Here is a 21,140-nt window from a genome sequence, read left to right on the forward strand (position 1 = left end):
GGCTGCTGACTGTCCTGTATAGACTAAGCTGAAACATTACACCAGCTGTTTCCGAATAGCAAGGCTAAAGATGAAAGGCAGCAGCATCTCTTGACCTAAGCGTGGAACTCACAATAATAAATCCGTATTCCGAAACCAAACATTTAACCAATATCTGATCTCATGTGACTATCTTATTCACCATCAGCCAGGCCTACTTCCTTAATAAAATCGCGAGTGGCTGGCAAGGGGTACGTTAGAAATATCAAAGACATGCATGTTCAACATGAAGACAGGAATCGAAGGAAAGCTTGGGGGCGATAGTGTGAATAGTGATGGTGGCATCTGGTTCACGGCTTTCAGGAATGAAACAGCCTTCAAGTTAAATTTTTAAGTGTATGGTAGTGCTGCACGACCAGCAAGGTATCGAGTGTTTGCGCGCTTTACCTGCGCACCAACGAACGCTACACCAGGGACACACTCTTTTCTTATTAGGCACGGGGAGATTAAGTGATTTTCCCAGAATCACTGCATATTGATAAGGCGCTGAGACTTCTCTCTTCTTTTGTAAATCTACAGTTGTCTTGAGGCATCACACCAGAGGTGTTTTGATTGCATTTCCTACGTAATGAAAACATGCTTTTATATGATTAGATATTATGGGTTTTCCAAGCGCCACTTGTGTTTAAATCACATCTAGAGTAAGTGAACTTATTTGAGAAGCGGCATTTGTTGTAGGAGTTGTGACAGTTTTGAAAGTTAGAAAGTAAATATGTCCCCTATTTGCAAACACGAGAAAATATATGTTAAGGGGTTCACACAGAAGAAATTACGAATAAATGCGGGTAGATTTATTATACTATATGCTCAAGGCCAATATGTTCTTTGACCTCCCCAGGTTCTTACCCTTTTGATATCTGGCTTGACAGGGCATTTTTCTTAAGACATTATAGCTACAAATGCTTTAAAATCGAAATGGGGTAGAATGTGGGTTCCCCAGAGCAGCGTTACTCACATCATGTTACTGGCTGCTTGGTGGATTATTCCACCTCCAAGTGAATGCTTTCATTGAAAGTATCAGGGACTACTTAACATCTCTAAAGTACAATATATCATCACACTTTTGTTTTCCTCATAGATGCATCAAATAGAGTGATCAATCGTTATTGCTTTATTTTCTCTGCCTTTTACATTTTGTAGTTAGGATACAAAATGAATGCTAGCCAGGCATATCGGCTTTGCAATTGGTTGCTTATGTTTGTATTATTATTTGGGTCAGTCTGGTACTTTGGTGTTTATGTGTGATTTTATTTATTCTAAACATAATAATTGGTTTACATGAAGGTCAATGCCTTACAATTTAACTACTCATATTTATCAATGTAGGAAGTTTCATGATATGAGTGCATAATTGCAAGTATTTCCAAGACACCTGCCTTAGTAGGCTTCAACTCACTAGTAATGTGCTGGGCTTACCCAATGCAGATAGGCTGTTTGGCCGCACTCCCAGAGTCTAGACCGGAGAATGGAGTTATAAGGAGGCTGGGCCTCAGACTGTGTGGCCGCCAAGGTTGGGGGCCTAGAGGATCGCTGCAACCCAGTTTCCCATATTTCAAAGTTCCCTCCTGGATGGTCTACATTCTGCACTTATCAAGGCTGCCAGAACACTAAAACGTCTATTATTTCCATGGGGGATAACCTCGTGCAAAGATGGGACCAGGGGCATAACACATCCGTTGCTGCACGTAGGGCCCAGGTTCCTTGTTCTGGGAATGCGGGCAGTTCAGCCACCTTTCATTTTTGGCCCCAAGCACCGACTGTGAGTCCCCCCCCCCGCCCTCAACGGCTTATGGCCACGGGGCTGCCGGCGAGACAGTGTGCAGACAACTGGGCACAACAAACGAGACAAACTGCCCTCGTGTAGCGGCGCCATGCACAAACACGAATCCACACCTGTAAAGCGCGCACAATCACCCGTCAGGGCCTCCAGGTGCTGATTTGCCGCCGGCTCCGGGGAAAAGCGAGACCTATTGCCTTGCAAATGCCAGCCCGTGTTAGGCAGGGGTAGATAGGGTGATTTGCAGGATCACAGGATGCTCAGCGTCATTCCCGAGACTCTTTCCCATTCCCAGCTCTAGGATGAGCGTTCGAGCGCACTGTTGACTATTAGGGCTTTCAGATATACCTTGCAAGTAACAAAGGATGCCTCTTTTGAACATAAGAACCTGCTGACCTATTTACATCATACGCACTCTGCAATCCGCTCGGCACACGTTCTCTGCAGCAGGCACACCACTCTCCGCACTAGCCACACCCAAGCACAGTGGCCCGCGGCGAAAGCAGGCATCATCGGCGCTCAACGGCCGAAACCGCTGCGCACCCATACAGCGCGAACTCGACCCGAAGGCAGCGGAGCGCCTCACATGAGCACAGAGTCACAAGAAGCGGAAGCGACCCCGAGACTCGAACTCCGGCACCCAGCCCCACAGTCGGCAGGCTAGCCGGAGCTCCACATCCCCTCCCCGATTCATACACGGGCCCGACCGCCATGTATAGGGCGCGACTCCGCCGAACCGCCCCGGGACGCACCAACGTTAGTAACCCAGAGATTCACATCGGACCGTGACAACATCACACACCGCTGGCAATCGCATTCAAAACAACCACAATTGTAAGGGCCTAAGCAAAAGAGCAGGAAGAGCCATGAAAGTAACAAATAGGCTTCCTCTGTAGTTTTTCCTCAACAGTATACCATTACCAAACAATGCACATTTTGCTGCGTGCTGGCCAAGCGAGAAATATAAACACACAATGAACATTATGAAATGGCAGCCATATTTTTAAAGATGGAAACGAGGCATAGCTGAGGCCTAGTTTAGTCTAAGCCAAAAAACACATTAAAGCACAACATAACGATTTTGTTTCAGTTGCAATAGTTTCATGTTAATTCACGTATATAATTCAAATGTGGTATAACGTCCATATAAGCAACTTGTGAAGTACCAGAGTAACACTCTGAACTACAAAACTTATAGTCATCAAGTAAAAGCAGACTACAAATCATGTGACGCGAAGAACCAATCAATAAGAATAACATCAGTATTATTGAACATTCTCCCTGCGAGACAGTGAACTAGCACACGAAACCGCCATGAATTCCGAAAATCTGCAACTGCTCAACCGGAAACCCGCGGCAGCTATGCACATCGAGCCCTTCCTTGCCAAGTGAAACTCCCCCTCACGCAAGATGAGAAACAACAACTACCAAACTTGCGGCTTCAAAAGCATCACGTAGCCACAGTCTCTTGCGTGGCACAAGGACCCAATCGGGGCAGAATCTTTTCCGTAGGCACGGGGAGATAGAATCCTGTTCCCGGAGCAAAAGATGGCGGGATGCCCGGGCTCAAATCTCCCAAATCGACACGTACGCTTCCAAACCAGTGCTCCGACCGCCCGTACACATGTACCCATCCCCTCCTTTCGGACGGCCCCCATTGTGTACGCTGCCAGGAATAGGGGACCACGTGACCTACCACGGAAGAGGGTGTTGCGAACACGAGGGGGGGGCCTTGCTCATAAGCCTTAAAGGCAGCAACGCAAGGATCCACATGCCAATTGCCCAAAAATCGAATTTAGAACAGTACGTTCTCGCGTGGCAGTCGTTTAAACAAACTAACTTCTTTCGTGACCCGGACACAGGCCTGGGGGCACCGGGGCTTGCAAAGCCAGCGAGATCGATGGCGGGGGTCGTTTAGGGGTGGAGAGAGTTTTCACGCGATCCGCACGAGGGCCCCACGCGGCAGGCGCCGTCGGGGGGGTTGCTCTCAAGCATCCCCATCCCGCATTTCAACGAAATGCACCCCATGACACAGGGACTCACCCCCGATCTTCTGAAAATATCACAGGGCCGAGCGCAGTTTGAACTCGTGACCGCTGGTAACTAGACCAGTGCTCTAACCCCTGAGCTATGTTCCGCGGCGACTCACCATGCTGGAGTCCAGACGTCTAACCTCCGAGCCCACAGTCCCGTCTACTGGCGCTAGAAATCGCGCTGTCCTGCAAGCCCGCCACGCTCTGTTCCTCCCGCCACGAAACTGACCAAGGCGTCCTACCGACGCGCATCATGCCACTTGCGCCCCCCCCACCCGTGGACATCGAGCCACAGGGCCCCGTCAACCTGGTACTGCCCAGGGACAGGGCCGGGGTGGGAGGGGTTTGCGCAAGACTCCCCATTGCGTTGTTCAAAAAGATCCCGAAGGCCCGGAGTGCGTCGCAGGTCGGAACGTGGCCCGGAGGAGCGGCGCAATACGCGTGACTGGGCAGGAGCGGCGCGCAGGAAGCAGAGGAGGAACTGGGCGAGAGGGACGCCTATGTAGGGGGGGCAAGCCTCGCCCCCCCCTAACGGCCCGCCTCCACCTACACACTCATTGGGAGATCTCCTCCCTGGGCATGGCCTCGCGCGCGAGGCAGAAGGAGGGGGAAGGCTGCGACGGGCGGCCACTAGAGAGCTGCCCTGCTGATGTCCCACTGCGTGGGACGCGGGCAGCGGCATTCGGCTGGCAGAGCCCTCTCAGGTGCAGCCATCTTGCAGCCAGCGAGACCACGCCCAGAGAGAGATGCTTTACAAGTGTATAAAAGCTTGATGTTGGAGAAGCAGACAAGGGTGGTTCTAGGATTTTTGGGGTCCCGGACAGAACGTGAATGTGCTCAGGCCCTCTAATTTTCATACAAAGTTAGACATTCAGGGCTCTGCATCTCTATAAAGACCCTTCTCCTGAAGCTGCTTGATGCAGCCCCCACCTTAGCTGCAGCCCCTCCTCTCAGCCACCTACTGGGACCCTTTCACAGCTCATAAAGGGCTGAAGGTGTGAGGTTTGCTTGTAGGCTGAGAGGGTGAAAACTGCTTGGGCACTAAACTGCGGGACAATGGGCGTCCTATGGTTCCTCTGTATAGTCAGCAGTGTAGGAGGCCTGATTGCAGGAGAAACCTGCCCAATGGGTCTTCAACTGGGACCATAGGAGGGGCCCACTCCCCTAGGCTTGCCCTGCAACATCATAGTATCGAGACCCTGGTCCCGTGTGCACAATTTCAATGAAACATTTTACCCTTAATTTGAGAAGCAAGAGGACCAGTGTGCCATGACCTGGCTGTGGCATACTGGTGCTGGCCCCCAGAGACATAAAGCCGAGTATGTAAGATGCTAGCAAAAGCATGTTACAGAGTGTGTGCATGTGTGTGTAACAGAGGCGCAACTAGAGCCAAATTTCGGGGGGGGCTGAGCGAAAATTTCGGGGGGGGCTGAACTTTAAGCAATAGGCAGAGTGGAGCTGCAGGAGCTCTTAGAAGGGGTGAAACAACAGCAAGGCCTCATTAACATGCAAATGGTCTTTTAAAGACCTGTGAAGTGCTCGGGTGCGGCTGCTTTTTTGCCGGGGAAGCTGTCTCATCCCGGGCTGCCACACACGACGGGGGGGGGGGGCTGAAGCCCTGTGAGTCCAATGGGTGTTGCGCGCCTGGTGTGTAACATGATCGCAAAAACATAAAACATATCTTTTTATTGAACAAATAAGCAGCCCATCATTACAATCAAGAATCAGTAAATCAACGCACTTGGCAGCTTCCAAAGCAAGGATACGGTGTTACATACATTAAGGAAGGGTCGTCGGCCACGCATTTATACTATTGTGTGACTGCTGAACAATTCCTCCCCCGAGTTTGTTTCTTCACCCGACTAGGATCTGTACTTTTCCCATCGATTCCATATTTTATACCATGTGTTGGGGCATCCTCTGCTTTGATATACAGCTTTTTCTGCCAAACAGCACAAGTCCAGGTCTTGTTTCCAACTAGAGTGCCTTGGTGGTTCCTGTGCCAGCCACAATCTTGCTATGTTGTGCTTTGCCACCCCTGAGGCCAGTGTGAGACAGGTTTTCGTGTGTGAAGACCACCTGGATTCACCCGGGATGCCCAGTAAATGCCAGCGAGCATCCTGGGGTATGTGTTGCCCGGCACTTCAGACATTACTCCAGCCACCCTAGTCCAGTAGTGTTGAATCTTGGGGCACTTCCAGATAATATGAAAGAAGGTGCCTGCCCCTCCAAACCCCCTAATGCAGTGATCTGAGTCTGACCAGCCTAGTTCATGGTGGAGCATTCGGGGGTGTATGATATGTGTAGGACTCTGAGCTGGATCAATCTAAATCTTGCCTGTATTGCAATCTCCCTGGGGCTCTGGATTGCTTCCTGCCAGTTGTCATCTTCCAGTAGCCCAAAGTCAGATTCCTAAGCTGCTCTCAACAGGCCTAGGGGTCGGGGAGGTTGTTCATTATCATCTGGTATGTGAGGGATGTCACCTTGTCTCTCATGGGGTCGAGCAACAAGTGATCCTCCAGTGGGGAGTAGTTCGGTAGCGTTTCCCCTTCTGGTATGTGGTATCGTAGGGCGCGTCTCAGTTGTAGATATCGGAATTGTTCTCCATTAGCCATTTGGTATTCTGTCTGGAGTTCCTTAAATGTGAGCATTCTCTCACCCCGCCATTTGTCTCCAAGGGTGTCCAAGCCAATTAGGCTCCATCTACCGAAGCCCTGTAGGCACCCCACGTCACCCAGTGCGTCACTTTCCTAGATTGGTGGGTGCAGAGTCAGCCTCTAGTCCCATCCCAGCAGCCTATTAGTTACTCACCACGCTTGTGTGACCTCTTGTGTGTGGGCAGGTAGCGGTTTCCTCCTTCGCCTGCGGTACAGGGCTACCAGGTGTCCTCCATTCCCCATCGCATGCCGGTCGACCCTATATGCCGGCTCAGTGTGGGGCGTAAAGACCCAGCCATTGCCATCGATATATTGGGTCGCTAGACTATAGCTCCGGATTTCTGGGACAGCCAACCCACCCTCAAAAACCCACGCTGAAGTTTGCGCAGTGCTATGCGTTGCCACCTTCCCACAGAAAGTTGCGTTTTTCTCCCTCGATGGCCCAAAGAAGGTGTCTGGGATCTTGCATGGGCTGTTCTGCAGAGCGTAGAGTAGGCGCAGTAAGGCCATCATTTTAAACAGTACTGCTCTGCCCAGTGCATTATGTCGTCACGCAACCTCACCAGTTGGGAATATATGTTTAGACTTAGAAATTCCTCAACTGTCCTTGTGATCCATATGCCTAAATATTTAAATTTATTGTGCTGTGTCAGGGCCGCACAGTCAGTTGTGAGTGGTGGACGTTCAATCCCAGCAAGTCATGGCCAACATGCAATGGGCCTGCACCATTACCCAAGCAGGAAATAAAAAGTTTGGGCATATGGCTTGATCATGATCTTACCTTCAGAATTCAAGCAAGGAAAACGGCTACCACCTGCTATGGTATGCTCCGTACCTTACGGAAAGTACTTCTTCTTTTGCCCACCTACTCAAGAAAGCTTGTGGTTCAGGCACTTGTCCTTTCCAGGTTGGACTATGGCAACGCCCTTTATTTGGGTGCACCTAGAGCAGTCATTTCCAAACTTCAGATTGTCCAAAACTCAGCCGCCAGACTTCTCACTAACACTAATAGCCGCTGCTCAGCCAAGCCTGCCCTGGACACACTTCACTGGCTTCCAATACAAGAAAGAATACACTTCAAGACCCTCTGTATCGCACACAAAATCTTTCATAACAAAGGCCCTCCCGCCATCAAAAACTTACTGAAACCTTATAAAGCCACAAGAAATCTCCGCTCAGACCAACTTCATCTAGCGGTGGTTCCCAGAATCAGAAGGGCTCGGTCAGGAGGTCGTCTCCTCTCCTACAATGCCCCGAGACTCTGGAATACTCTTCCCCTCTCCATTCGTAGGGAAGCCAACCATCTGTCATTTAAGAAGCAACTTAAGACATGGCTATTTCCATAAATCCACCGTCTCCTTGATTCGCACTCCGCAGCGCTGGGATGCCCCCGGGTAGCCATGCGCTATATAAGCATATCTTCATTCTTCATTCATTCATTCAAGATTAAAGATAAGAGATTTGTCCCAGTTTATCTGGTAACCAGAGTAGGTGCAAAAAAGCCACAGTATATTTATGAGTTGGTGGAACGTTGGTTAGGTCTATGTGCATAGAACAGTACGTCATCTGCATACAGCGAGATACGCTCTCCCCAACCCCTCCTGTTATCTATGCCCCAGATTAGGGGGTTGCTCCCGAACCTGTTGATAAATAGAAGACAAAATGTCAGTCAACTGAGACAAATAGTGAATCATCAATACATAGGGTATATCATGTATAGGGCGTGGCTTAAGAACCCCCCAAATATTTATTGGCCTTCCGAAAACCACCTCATATGGTGTGATTTCAGATCATGTATGTGGTATTGATCTAATGGATAGCACTGCTAAAGGCAGTGCATCAGGCCATTTCAAAGATGTGGAAGCCTGTATTTTAGCCAATTTTAATTTTAGGGTAGATTTGTAATGTTCCACTAGTCCTGCTGATTGTGGGTGAAAAGCAGCATGAAACTTCTGCTTAGTTCCCAACCCTTTCATGAGATACTCAACAACTTGCCCAATAAAATTGGGGCCTTTGTCACTCCACAAAATCGGCAAATGCCAAATCGGTGAAATAACTCCTTTAAAGGAGCACCTTTGCTGTAGTAAGAGCTGTATTATCTTTCGTAGCGTATGCCTCCACCCATTTACTGAAGGCACAAACCACTACCAAGACATACTTTAGGTTGTTACAACGCTCAAACTGGATGTAATCCATTTGCAGGACTTCAAAAGGTGCAGTAGGTATCGCAAACCCTCCTGTTGGAGTTTGTGTTCCCTTTTCAGGATTATACTGGAGACAGATCAGACAGGACTGGACTATTTTCCTAGCAATACCAACAATCTCTGGATGATCCCAAACTTGCATAAGTTGCTTTGCTGTTGAGGATGCTCCAACATGTGACGGCCCATGTGCCATGTGAATCATAGGGTGTAAATAGGCTGTGGGTAACTTCCATTTGGTAATTTCTTTATTCCTCCAACAGCCCTCATCATCCAATGCTCCCTCCTTGGACCATTGGTCTAATTCATCAACAGAGGCGGATTGTTGCATGTCCAGGACCTCTTGCCTGGCATCATGCCAACGTTCAGCTTGTGATTTAACTACATACATAGATGTGGTACTTTGCTGCATTGCGGTCTCCCGAGCTGTGTAATCCGCAAAGGCATTGCCTGCTCCTATTTTATCGGTCACTTTCTTATGTGCACAACATTTAACAATTGCCACTTTCTTAGGGTAGGTCAAGGCAGTAAGGAGATTATGTACTAATTCCTCATGCACTATTTGTGTCCCATGTAAAGTGAGAAAGCCCCTTTCTTTCCAAAGCTGCCCGAAGTTATGAGCCACGCCGAAGGCATATTGGCTATCAGTGTAAATGTTAACAAGCAAATCTGTACTAAGCTTACATGCTCTTGTCAGTGCTATCAACTGGGCTGCTTGAGCTGACTTCTGTGGGATACGAGCTGTCTCAACTACTGTCTGATGTGTTGTAATTGCATTAGCAGCACTGCCATCAGGCAACTTCAAGCAGGATCCATCAACCCACAATTCCCCATCAACACTAGAAAGAGGTGTATCTTGTAGGTCAACACGACCCTTTGTGTGTTCTTCAGTGAGGGATATACAATCATGTAGCTCTTGTGACTGAGACTGGGTAGCTGGAAGTGGCAAAAATGTAGCAGGATTCAGAGTCAAACATCTTTTCAACGTGATATGAGGGGCCAAAAGTGTCAATTCATAGCCTGTCAAACGAGCACTAGTCAGATGCTGTGTCTTTGTTTGATTTAGCAAGGCATCGACTGAATGAGGTACTAACACAAACAATCTATGTGACATGACTATTCCCTCAATCTGACGTATTGACTCACCCGCTGCTGCTACCGCTCGGAAACAACCAGGCTGCGCGCGAGCAACTGGATCAGGGACAGCCGAAAAATATGCACAAAGACATTGTTTATCACAGTGTGTCTGTGTTAAAACTGAGAGGGCACAGCCTTCCCTCTCGTGTACATAGAGTGTGAAATTCTTAGTGTAGTCTGGAGTTACTAATACTGGTGCAGAACAAAGAGCTTGACGTAGCTGTTGGAAGGCATTCTGGCATTCAGTAGTCCAGGGGAGAGGCATCGGAGTGTCTTTAGTAAAAAGGGCCAACAAGGGTTTAATAATGTACGAAAAACTAGGGATCTACTGCCTACAGAAGGCAGTAAGGCCAATCAATGCACGGACGTCCTTCTGAGTACGGGGCACAGGAGTATCTAAACTGGTCTGAATGTGGTCTGGTGTGAGTGCACGTCCCTCCTTAGACAGGAGGTGACCCAAATAGGTAACCTGCTGTCTACAAAATTGCAATTTCTTTCGAGAGACTTTGTGATGATGAGAAGCAAGAAATGATAATAATGACAGTGTTCCTTCTTTACACTGATCAGGGGTATCCGCAGCCAACAGGATGTCATCGACATATTAAATAAGAGCCACCCCTTTTGAGAACAGGAAAAGAATCAAGCTGCCTTTTTAACGCTTGACTATAAATGCTAGGACTCTTTGTATACCCTCGTGGAGCTCTACAGAATCTGTATGATCAATTATTCAAAGTGAAGCCGAACAAATAACGGTTATTAGGGTGAATAGGTATTGAAAAAAAATGAATTTTTTAAATCATTGACACTAAATGTAGTGGCAGTAGGAGGAACCATAGTAAGAAGTGTTGTGATGTCAGAAACTACCGGGTATTGGGGCACCGCAATTTTGTTAACCTCTCGTAAATCAATAATGAATTTGTACATTTTAGTATCAGTGTCTCTTTTCAAAATAGGAAGGATAGGGCTATTAAAAATGTTATAAGGGACTTCTTCCACAACCCCCACCTTGATCAAATCCTGAACAATGTGCATCAATGCTTCCTCACCTTCCTGAGATATTTTATATTGGGGCAGTCAATGCAATGAAGCACCTTCCTTCACTTGAATCTGCACTGGTGGAATAACCATTTGTCCCACATCGGTATCTGATGTAGTCCATAAAGTACTAGGTAAAGATGCCAGAGCGATATCCTCTTTAATATGACAAGATCTCTCAACCATTGGATAGTTATCATTTTAAATAACACGCACACCTTCTGGGGAACAACATATTGTAGCACGAAAATGTTTAAGCATATCGATTATCCGGCGTGGTAGGGGAGAGCAAAAATGGACATGCAGCAGTGAATTTATCAAGACTAAATGCAAGTGGCTGTGACAGTGGGCTAGATGTAGGTGTCCCATCGAATCCTATCGATGTTATCATTGCGCCAGACAGGGGAGCCCTAGGAGCCAATTTTTTAGACAGAGCACTACGAGTAGCTCCTGTACCAACCAGAAACTGATCAGTAGAGCCCAAGACATTTGCATCAACATAAGGACCTTTTTGATCTACTGGGACCTTAACCGGTTCCTTACCCCATCCTAGGCATTCCTATGCATAATCAGAATCACCAAGACCATCAGCCGAATAATCTGACATTTGATATTGTTTTCGACTATCAAAAGTATTAGAATCATTTGGCCCATGTTCAACTGCCTCAAACCTGGGACGAGTTCCCCTTCCGCCCCCTATTTGCTGAATTCCCTGGGCGTCCTCTCATACTTCCTCTACTCCGTTGAAACTGCTGACTTCGCAAAAGGGGGCACTCAGAACGCCAATGTCCAGTCTCTTTACAATAAGCGCAGTGATCAGAAGACAAAGTTGATTGAGAGAAAGAGGGTACACCAGGGGTATATACTGCACGTCCACCTCTACCACCACCTTTAAATAGTGGACCATATACTTGAGCCAACATAACCTTCGTTTTTAACTCCTTTACCCTCTTATCCTCTTTGCCTTTTGCTTCCAATTCCTGACGCTCATAATACTGGGCCATAGTCAAAAGGGAGACTGGGGAAGACGTAGTCCATGAACTCTCGCTGGCCTTTAGGCGACTAGCTATTTCTTGCAATATGTTAGCGACAAATTTGTCGACGAACAGATGCTTACCCGTGTCTTCTGTCAATGACTGTCCACTAAAGTCATGAAATGTCTCTTCAAAGCGTGAAAAGAAAAAAGAAACGGACTCATCCGCTTTCTGTTTACAAGATGCTAACGTTGTCCAATCTATATTCTTAGGGGGATGAGAGTTTTTAACTTAGTTACAATAGCTTTGGGAAGATCTAATATCTCCTGTTGTGGCTTCTGTGCAGTCTCTCTAGCCGCATCTATTTCTTCTAAATGCACCCAAGTATCATCATATGCTACATTATCATCTATTTTCTGAATTGTTCTCCACATATCAGGGAGCAAAATAAGTCCAAAAAACATATCAATATCTGTCAAGGTCATAGTGCAGGAGCTAATGGCGTCTTCCACTTCTTCATAGAAAGCGGACGGATTTTTCAGCGGGTCAGGTAAAGCAGCTTTAAGAGCCATAACATCTGCTCTACTCCAAGGAGTATAGACCCAATTATAGACAAAATATCCCTTTGCATCATCTGAATCTTTATCAGCACTTGTTTCCGTACCATTCAAAGGAACATACAAAGGCGCAGCTTCACGCATCGGTTTTACAGTAACTACAGTATCACTAGGGTCATTGTATGTCCCCAAAACAACTTCTTTCTGCACTGGGGTCTGAACTGTCTGTGCAGTTTTAACTTTACCAGCTGATTTTTGCTCCGCTTTTAAACATATTGTATCCTGTCTTAATTTAACTACTCGCCTAATTAAATCAGGTATATTTGAAAAAAGAAAAGTTCCATCATTTAATTGTTTATAATCAGAATTGATATCAGTGGGCTCTAAGTTTTTAGAAACGTTTCTAAAACCAATTATTACCTCCCAGGTGAACCCCTCTGCAAAATATAACTGCTCTAAATCCTTCCACTGCTGAACCAGCGCTACAAGGTCTGAAGCAGAAGTAGTCCCACGAGCTTCTTTGCGAGCAGAGGATCTGATAGTGGCTTTTTCATCAAGTCAAAGTAGAGCGAGTCTGCCGCCCATCTTGGTTATCTAAGTCTTTATCATCTGAAGAAAGATGATCTTCTTCAGAAAGATCATCCTCAGGGGCAGAGGGAAACTTATAAGGGGGCGGAAGTCGATCTAACAAGATGGAATCATCCTGAGGTTTATTAAGTATAGGATAAATGGTGCGCCTAACAGGGTACTGGCCAGTTACCTCTAAACGACGCTCTCTTTCCTCTTTTTCTTTTATTGCCTTCATCTCTTTATTTTTTAATTCCAATGCTTTTTGATATATCGTTTTTCGCTGTTCTTTTTCTGCTATAGCTTCTTCTTTCCTCACTCTCTCTTGCACTTCTTTCTCCCACATTCGTACACAATCAAACATATCTTCTTGACTTTTTCTCTTGAATAAACACAGCTCTACAAATTGAATCTTTTTAAAGTAAAATTACATTACCCATTCACAGGCCATCGTAAATTAGGATCCTTTTTCGTATATTTGTTTCACAGTGTACTATACATTATGGAAGAAATACCGTATTTGACATACATATGTCTATTAGGTGTCCCCTCTGGGGGAGCCGGCTGACTTCTTTCTAAATCCGTTTTGGTACCACCAAGACAGCAACACAGCCTACGGAATGTGCTGGAAACAGGCATGCTACCAAGTTTTTGTAAAATATTACTTTTCCAAAAAATTCAAAAGTAGAGAAAAATCTCCACATTACCTGCCTTAATTTTTTTGCTAAAATTAAATCAGACAAACAAAAACAGAATCTTGGCCAAGCAAACAAGAGTGACGCTTCAGCGACCTTACAAACAAGAGTCTCCAACCTCCAACTGCCAATCTCTTGGTCGACCAAATGGTCACTGCAAAAAATAACGCCAAATGATACCTCAGTCAGGACCGGCCAACACCTGGAGGCTCAAATCAAGAAAACCATAAAAAATCACTTCGGCTGCAAAGACAAGGGTCTCCTCATGCAGGACTTCTCCTCAGCAATATTCCACTATTCCGTCAAGACCGCGTCTCCGATGATGACCCACGTGTCAGGCGCCAACTGTGGAAATGTGCCTTTTAATGAGCACACCGGTGCAGGGTCACCCTTCTCTGTCCACGGGTCCTTTGACCAACAAAATAGAGATTGGCACTGAAGCTGGAATTCAAATAACAAGTTTATTAATCACTCATGAGTGGGACTACGTCCACACAGCACTCTCAAGTGCTGCCTGAGGTAGTACATTGAAGTCATAGAACACAGGCCTTATATACAGCTTTTTCTGCACTGTAAAGCATGTGGATACAAATAGAAGGTACAGGCCTACACAGGAATAGTTACCGACAAACATGGGAAGATGGGAGATCACTTTGTCAGCAAAGTGGGAGGGGGAGCAGGAGTGCTTATGGCAGCAGTAAGAGCTTGACAGTTGAGTCTGAGACCAGGTATTCTGGCAGCTACAAACTCTTAACATGCATATTGCTTTTAGCTGAGTCAGGAAGTCAACTAAAATAGACAGCACAGGCAGGGAAAAAGACGAGCAGCAGAGGATGGGAGAATTACAAAGCCAACCAAATGGATGCCACAACCAAGATGGCTTCAGCTTATGCTAACGGAAATTATTCCAGATTTCCACACCGAGCTGTACTACATTAGTGAACAATACATGACGTCACAACAAATGACATAAATCACACACTCTATCGCTAGGAACAGAGGTTTCTGTAATTCAGAAAGAAGGCATCAAGGGTTGAGTGCCTCACTCATGATACATTGTATGTTATCAGGCATATTTGTACATACATCTTTTGTACCCATCTAGTGCCCCATGAGCCTTTTCACGGGAGGGGGGAGCACCTGTAGTCAAACACTGTTGAGGAACAGTTAACACAGGGGTTAATGTTATGTACGATTATCTAATTAACTCCAGGGGTATTTGCTTGTTGCCTAGAGGGCGTGCGGCTATGCTGTACTCACATCATCAAGGTCACGCTCTCGCCTGGATACTACCTCACCACGGCTCCGTGGAACACGGAGACAGTGCGAGGAGGTTCAGTTTTAACCCAGTCAAAGTCGCGTTTGTGCGGGACATCGGTTAATTGACAAAAAAGACTAGTGCGTTAAAAAACAAGATGGCTCCCGCTAGTGGGACCGTTATGAGAGAGAGTCTGACCCACTTCCTGTATTCACGTCGACCCTGTCGTTGCGTTTTCGCGGGACACCGGCTGTTTGATCACAAAGACTAGCGCGTGGGACACAAAAATGTCTACCGCTAGTGGAACTGTTATCAGTTAAAATTAAAACAGCTTCCTGTAGTTCGCATTGCAATAAAGTTTTACCCCTTTGAACATATTCTGAGTAATGGAATATGTAGGGGGAAAAATATATAATAAAGGAATGGCTAATATGACTCATTTCTTAGGTTGCTCCACAGGATGTCCTAGATACATTTAGGTGCGAGTGAATAAGAGTAATAAAAATCATATGTGCAAAAAGATTCTGTCTGTACGTGGGAAGTTTTTACTGTATTGGCTAATACATGCTGAATCTCCACAGAAGTAGAGGTCTGTAGTCCGTGTAGACCTTCGTATAATATTGTTTTTCTGGGTAATACATCTACATGTATATTCTAGTGATCAGAGCCCCGCTTGATATGGGGAGGTGGTTTATATGCCCATATGAGTTGATAACAAATGAGAAGTATGTCTGAAACTTGTTGTCGATATTGGTGTGCAATGATACCAAAACAGGGAAGTCTGAACATTTTAGACCCTTGTAAGAAATCTGTATCTCATCATGTGTGCATGACCCAGATGTGTGACAACTGAGTCCCATTGTTACAAAGGCAGACATAGTTATCTTAGCTGGCCCCATGGTATTTCATCGTTTAATCCTTTAAGGTGTCCCCCCCAAACGGAACACCTAACGTTGTTCTTTCTCGAAGAGGCCATTTTCATTGTTCAATTGTTCAATTATGGTCCAGTGCAGATCGTATTCCATCGTATGTTGGTACTCCAAGTAATGGGAGGCCATTTTAGTAGTGCTTTTTTCTTGCAGCGTATATTGCTCCTGTGTTCCACTATTCGAATTTTGACTGGTTGTGTTGTCATCCCTATATATTCCATTCCACATGGGCACGTGATCATATACACCACATTCTTACTGTTACAATTTGTAAACTGGCATTGTTCCCACTCTGTGCCATTTTTGAATTTGATGTTCTTGCTTTTCTTTGTTAAGTGACATGTGCTACAATTGCCATAGGGGTGATGGCCTTTAATCGGTGGTAGTAATGTATTTGACCCATTGATCGGTGGAATGTTACGTGGTTTCATGTGTACAACCATGTCATGTAGACTCCTGCCTCTCTTATGTGAAAACATGGGCTTTGGGAGGTCTAGGTTCCCACAGTTAAATAACCTCCAATGTTTGTTCACAATTTTGGTGACTTGGTTAGAGCCTGTATTAAAGGTGGTAATGCATATTGGTCTTGGCTCTGGATCCTTTGATGTTTTCGGTTCGAGTAGAGCGTCTCTATTATTGTTGCGTACTCTCTTTAAGGCGTTCTCCACTATTTTTGGTGGGTATTTGTGTTTTTCAGTTTCTCCTGGGGATCTGCTGCTTGTATCTTGAAGTCGCTGATCTTAGCGCAATTCCTCCTCAAGCGGAGAAATTGTCCATACGGAAGGTTATCCCGTAGGTGACGCGGATGAAAGCTTATTTACAGGTGCGTTAGGCAAAACTTGATTGGACACCTTGGGAACAGAACTGATCTATATTATGGCCCGAAGGTACTTTCCCATGCTGGTAACCCCAAGCTAAGAACAGATTAAAAACAAATTCCAGAGGACTGGCAGTCCGCACTGTCGTCCCCCAAGGAAGTGGCCATTCCAGCCCGTCTCCGCCTGGTCCAGCTTAAGATTCTCCACCGGGTGTATGTGACGGGTCCCCGTTTGGTCTCGATGGGATTTTCTGAAGACGGGCTCTGTAAGCGGGGATGTGGACTCAGTGCCACCTTTCTCCATATCCTTTGGGAGTGTCGCGAGGTGGCGGAATACTGGCGCCGGGTTCATGTGGTCATGGGACAAGTCACCGGGGTTGTGCTGCTGCCGGAGGTGCGTCGCTGTGTCCTGAATGTGTGGGAGCCCAATGATTATAACGCGGCTCAGACTCGGTGGGCGGCCCTGGGGAACATGATTGCCAAGAGAGATATAGCGCAGCTTTGGGGTTCCCAGCGGCCTCCCACCGTGTCCGTATGGAAGGAGAACATGGACTGGTGCATGTTCAGGGAGAAGACTGTGTATGTGGCTCGTGGTAAACCGGGGGCATGGGGTAGAATCTGGGGGCAATGGAACGCGTATCGTGGGGGTATCTGTATTCCCCCCCTAGTGGACACCGATATTGCTTTGTCCCCCTGACCCTTGATGGTTCCTTGCGACTTTTGGAATAACCGAATATGGACGTTCCTCTCCCGTGACCCCCCCCCGACCTATCAGTACTCCTTCCTCTTGATAGCTATTTGAAGGTCTGAAGTAGAGTCCCCCGGATGTAGCCTGACCCACATTTTTTGCCCTTATGCCTCGCCTTTTGTTTTTATTTGTTATTTATGTTAAACCTATGTATCCTGCTTCCCTAGGACTATCCGGAGCCATGTACGGGGCTGGGCCCCGGGAGTCGACTACTGCCTTAACATCTGTATGATCCTTTCTGAATCTAGCGGCCGGCCCTGGTGGTTGTAGGCCCATGCTTGTAATTGATTTATTGTTCAATAAAATTTTCAAAAAAAAAAAAAAAAAAAAAAAAAAACAAATTCCAATTGGTGCCAAGTATCTCCAGTTCACAAAGATGGGCACCAAAATACCTGTAAAGCAAGAAATATGTCCTCAAAACAGTTTAAGACCACAAAGTTCTCTAAACATCTACCATAAAAAGGGAAATCTGGGGGGGGGCTGCTCTGCATCTTCCTGGCTCTGATGAGCATGGATGGGCCACCTTTGGGCCGGGCTTCACCCTTGTGTGGGCCGCACTTGCACCGTGCAAAGGGAGTCCAAAGTGCGCTTTATAGAATAAAGCCAGGGAGAGGCTCCCACCTCCTTTAGCCACTCCCAGGAGTATGATGAATCTGAGGGCTAGTAGTTCCCTGGCAGTCTTGTGTCCCGCACAGCGGAAGCCCAAAGTGCACTTTATAGTGCCAAAGTGAGGGAAAGGGTCCTTTAGCAGCTCTTGGAGCGTGATGCATCTTGGGGCTAGTAAGCCCAAAGTGCACTTTATAGTGCCAAAGTGAAGGAAAGGGTTCTTCCTCCTTTAGCAGCTCTTTGAGCGTGATGCATCTTGGAGCTAGTAATCCTCAGGCAGTGTCTCTTGTACTGCACAGCGAGAGTCCAAAGTGTGCTTTATAGTGCCAAAGTCAGTGAGAGGGTCCTGCCTCCTTTAGCCCATTTAGCAGGAGCATGATGGATCTTGGGGCTAGTAGTCCTTTGCAGTAGTTTTATCCCTATCTATCTGTCCCCACCAAATCTTTAATTGACACCTTGCAATTGGTCTAAAGTGGGACTGCAGGGGCCATAAGAAATAATTAAAAAACAAAACCTCGGGGCGTGGCCTAGCGAGCTAACATGGCAGCCGCAACTTAGACGAGCTCCGCTGAGCCTGTCTGTATAATCCTACCTTTATCCTGCCCCATCGGTCTGCATTCTCCCACGGAACACCTGCGGAGCCCCCTGAACGCCTGGTGAACGCAGCGATATTCCCGGCGACTGGCCACTGCCTCCACGGAGCTCACTGTGGGCGGATGCGCGCGGACGGGCTTGGCTGTGCCTGAGGGGGCGGGGCGCCCATGACGCCCGCTGGATTCGCGTCTGGCCGGCTTCTACACCAGACCCCGGCTTCTCCTGCCGGAGTGGGCCTTTTGATCGCGGCCCTTGGTGAGCTGCCACCGGCGACTGTGTGCCGGCGGCCTGCACGTTGCCCTCGCCCTCTCCACTTCGGGGCAGGGTATCTGAGCTCCTCACGGTCACAGTCAGAGCACACACGGATCGCCGATATTGGGACTGTGGTGGACCTTTTACTTGCCCCTGCATCGTTGGCGCTGGGGGCGCCTGGGCCTGCGGAGGTCGGCGGCTTTCCTGGAGGTGGTTCGCTCCCCTACTGGACCCTCCTTCATCGGTGGTAGGCGCGCCTGGATCCGCTGCATTGGTGGCCGCCGTGTGCGGTGGGCCGCGCCGACTGGACTTGGCGCGCCGGTCCCAGGATCTTGCCCACAGTCTGCGGAGGACCGCTTGAGGGGCCTGTGGTGCTGGAATTGGCTCGCCCCTGCCACATGGCTGTAGTGGACTTTCATGTGCTGGCTGATCCTCGTGAGGCTCCTGGTACACGCGGCCCCGGCACCTCCCCCTCGGAGTCTCCGTCGGCGGTCGGTTCGGGCCGCAGGAGGGCGCTGTGACAGATGCTGAGTGACCCGCCGGTTTCCACGCGGCGAGCGGGGCGACCGAAGAGGTGGGCTGCGGGAGGAGTGCCCTGCTCTCCCCTACCTTCCCTTGCCCTCGGTCTTGCCTGTGCCTGGTCCACCGTCTGGGTGATTTGAGGATCGGCGGCCTGCTGTGTCCGGGGGGGTTGCCCTGCTCCGGTGAGGTGACGTGTGGCGACGGTGGTCCTTCCGGGAGGTGCATCAAACTCTTCCCTCTTTCTGGCTGCTCTGGTCTAGTCCTGCCGGTGTTCGCCTGGACGCTTCCTAGAGAGGGGGGGTGACGGACGGCGGCGTGCCTGGAGGAGCTGAGGATTAGAAGGCTTCCATCTGGGTCCAATCTCACAGAGGTCTTGCTGCACCACCTCTCCTCTGCCTCTCCTCTCCTCTGCTGGTTGTCCATTGCCTTTGTTGGTCACGCCTTCCACCTTGCCCAGATCCTCTCCTCCTTTGTTTGCCTGGTGACCCCCGCAGCCACCATGACCAGGGACAAACCCCATGGAGCGGTGGCAAAGCACAACACGATTGATCGCTACACGGCACCCGGGGCCTCTGCACCTGACCCTGGGGGCACCCAGGGTGGGGTTCCGGATAATGCAGCTCTTATGGCGGCCATTACACAGAGCAGGACAACTCTTGACACCAAGATAGGTGAGGTGGGCTCTGAGGTGATGCTTCTCCGCCAGGACTTACGAAATGCGTCTGAACGGATCACTGTGGCTGAGACCAGGGTCTCCGAGGTGGTGGACACAGTGGCGGCATTGCAGAAAAAAGTTGCGTCCCTGGAAACTATCTCCAAATCATTGGCCTCACAAGTCGAGGACGCAGAGGGAAGGGCTCGGAGATGCAACCTTCGGTTTGTGGGCTTCCCAGAGGGCTGCGAATCCAGTGCAATGGAACAGTTCCTGACCACATGGCTGACCAGCTGGCTCCCACCAGACGCTATGTCTCGCTGTTTTATCATTGAACACACCCACAGGGCTCTCCTGCAGAAGCCGCCCCCTGGGGCTAGACCGCGCCCAATCATTGCCAAGCTCCTAAATTAAAATGACAGAGACACTATCCTGAAGCAAGACCGCCTCAAGGAGCCTCTCCACTACAACAACTTGCGGATATTGATCTTTCCGGACTACACCCGACTGGTCCAGCAGCAGCGGCAGTCCTTCCTGGCGGCCAAGGCCCGCCTCTGCAGTCTACAGATTCCATATGCTCTGCTCTTCCCGGCCCGCCTGCGGGTCTGTAACGCCCTGAACGTCTCAGGATCGTTTAACAGACACGACAATGAGGACGCAACCACTTGTGAAGGGTTAGTTCTTTTAATGAAGGCAAATAAAATACAAAGAACAAACAAAAGTTATAGTCACTGGAATCCTCCAGGCTAAGTACGTTACCAGCCCACAGCACGGATGGTCCTAACCGTCCTCTGCATATACGCCGATCCCGGCGTATGCCAACAGAGGGCAGAAATGAAATGGCCGACAATGCCAATCGGTAGGCTGTGAGGGGCACGAAGAGTGTTGGGGAGAATCGAGGAGTCAGGGAAACACCCAGCCGGGGTCTCTACCTGAAGGGAGCAGCCGCTCAACCTCTTCCTCAGACTGCACCGGGACGCGGAGTCACCTCCTGGTGATGCGTCACCGATACCCCAATCACAAGCAAGAAGACTGAACCGAGAGCAGCCGCTCGATCGATCCTGTGGACTTCCGAGTCTGTAACGCGGCA

Source organism: Triturus cristatus, chromosome 4_1 (assembly GCF_964204655.1).
Source record: "Triturus cristatus chromosome 4_1, aTriCri1.1, whole genome shotgun sequence".
NCBI lineage: Eukaryota > Metazoa > Chordata > Amphibia > Caudata > Salamandridae > Triturus > Triturus cristatus.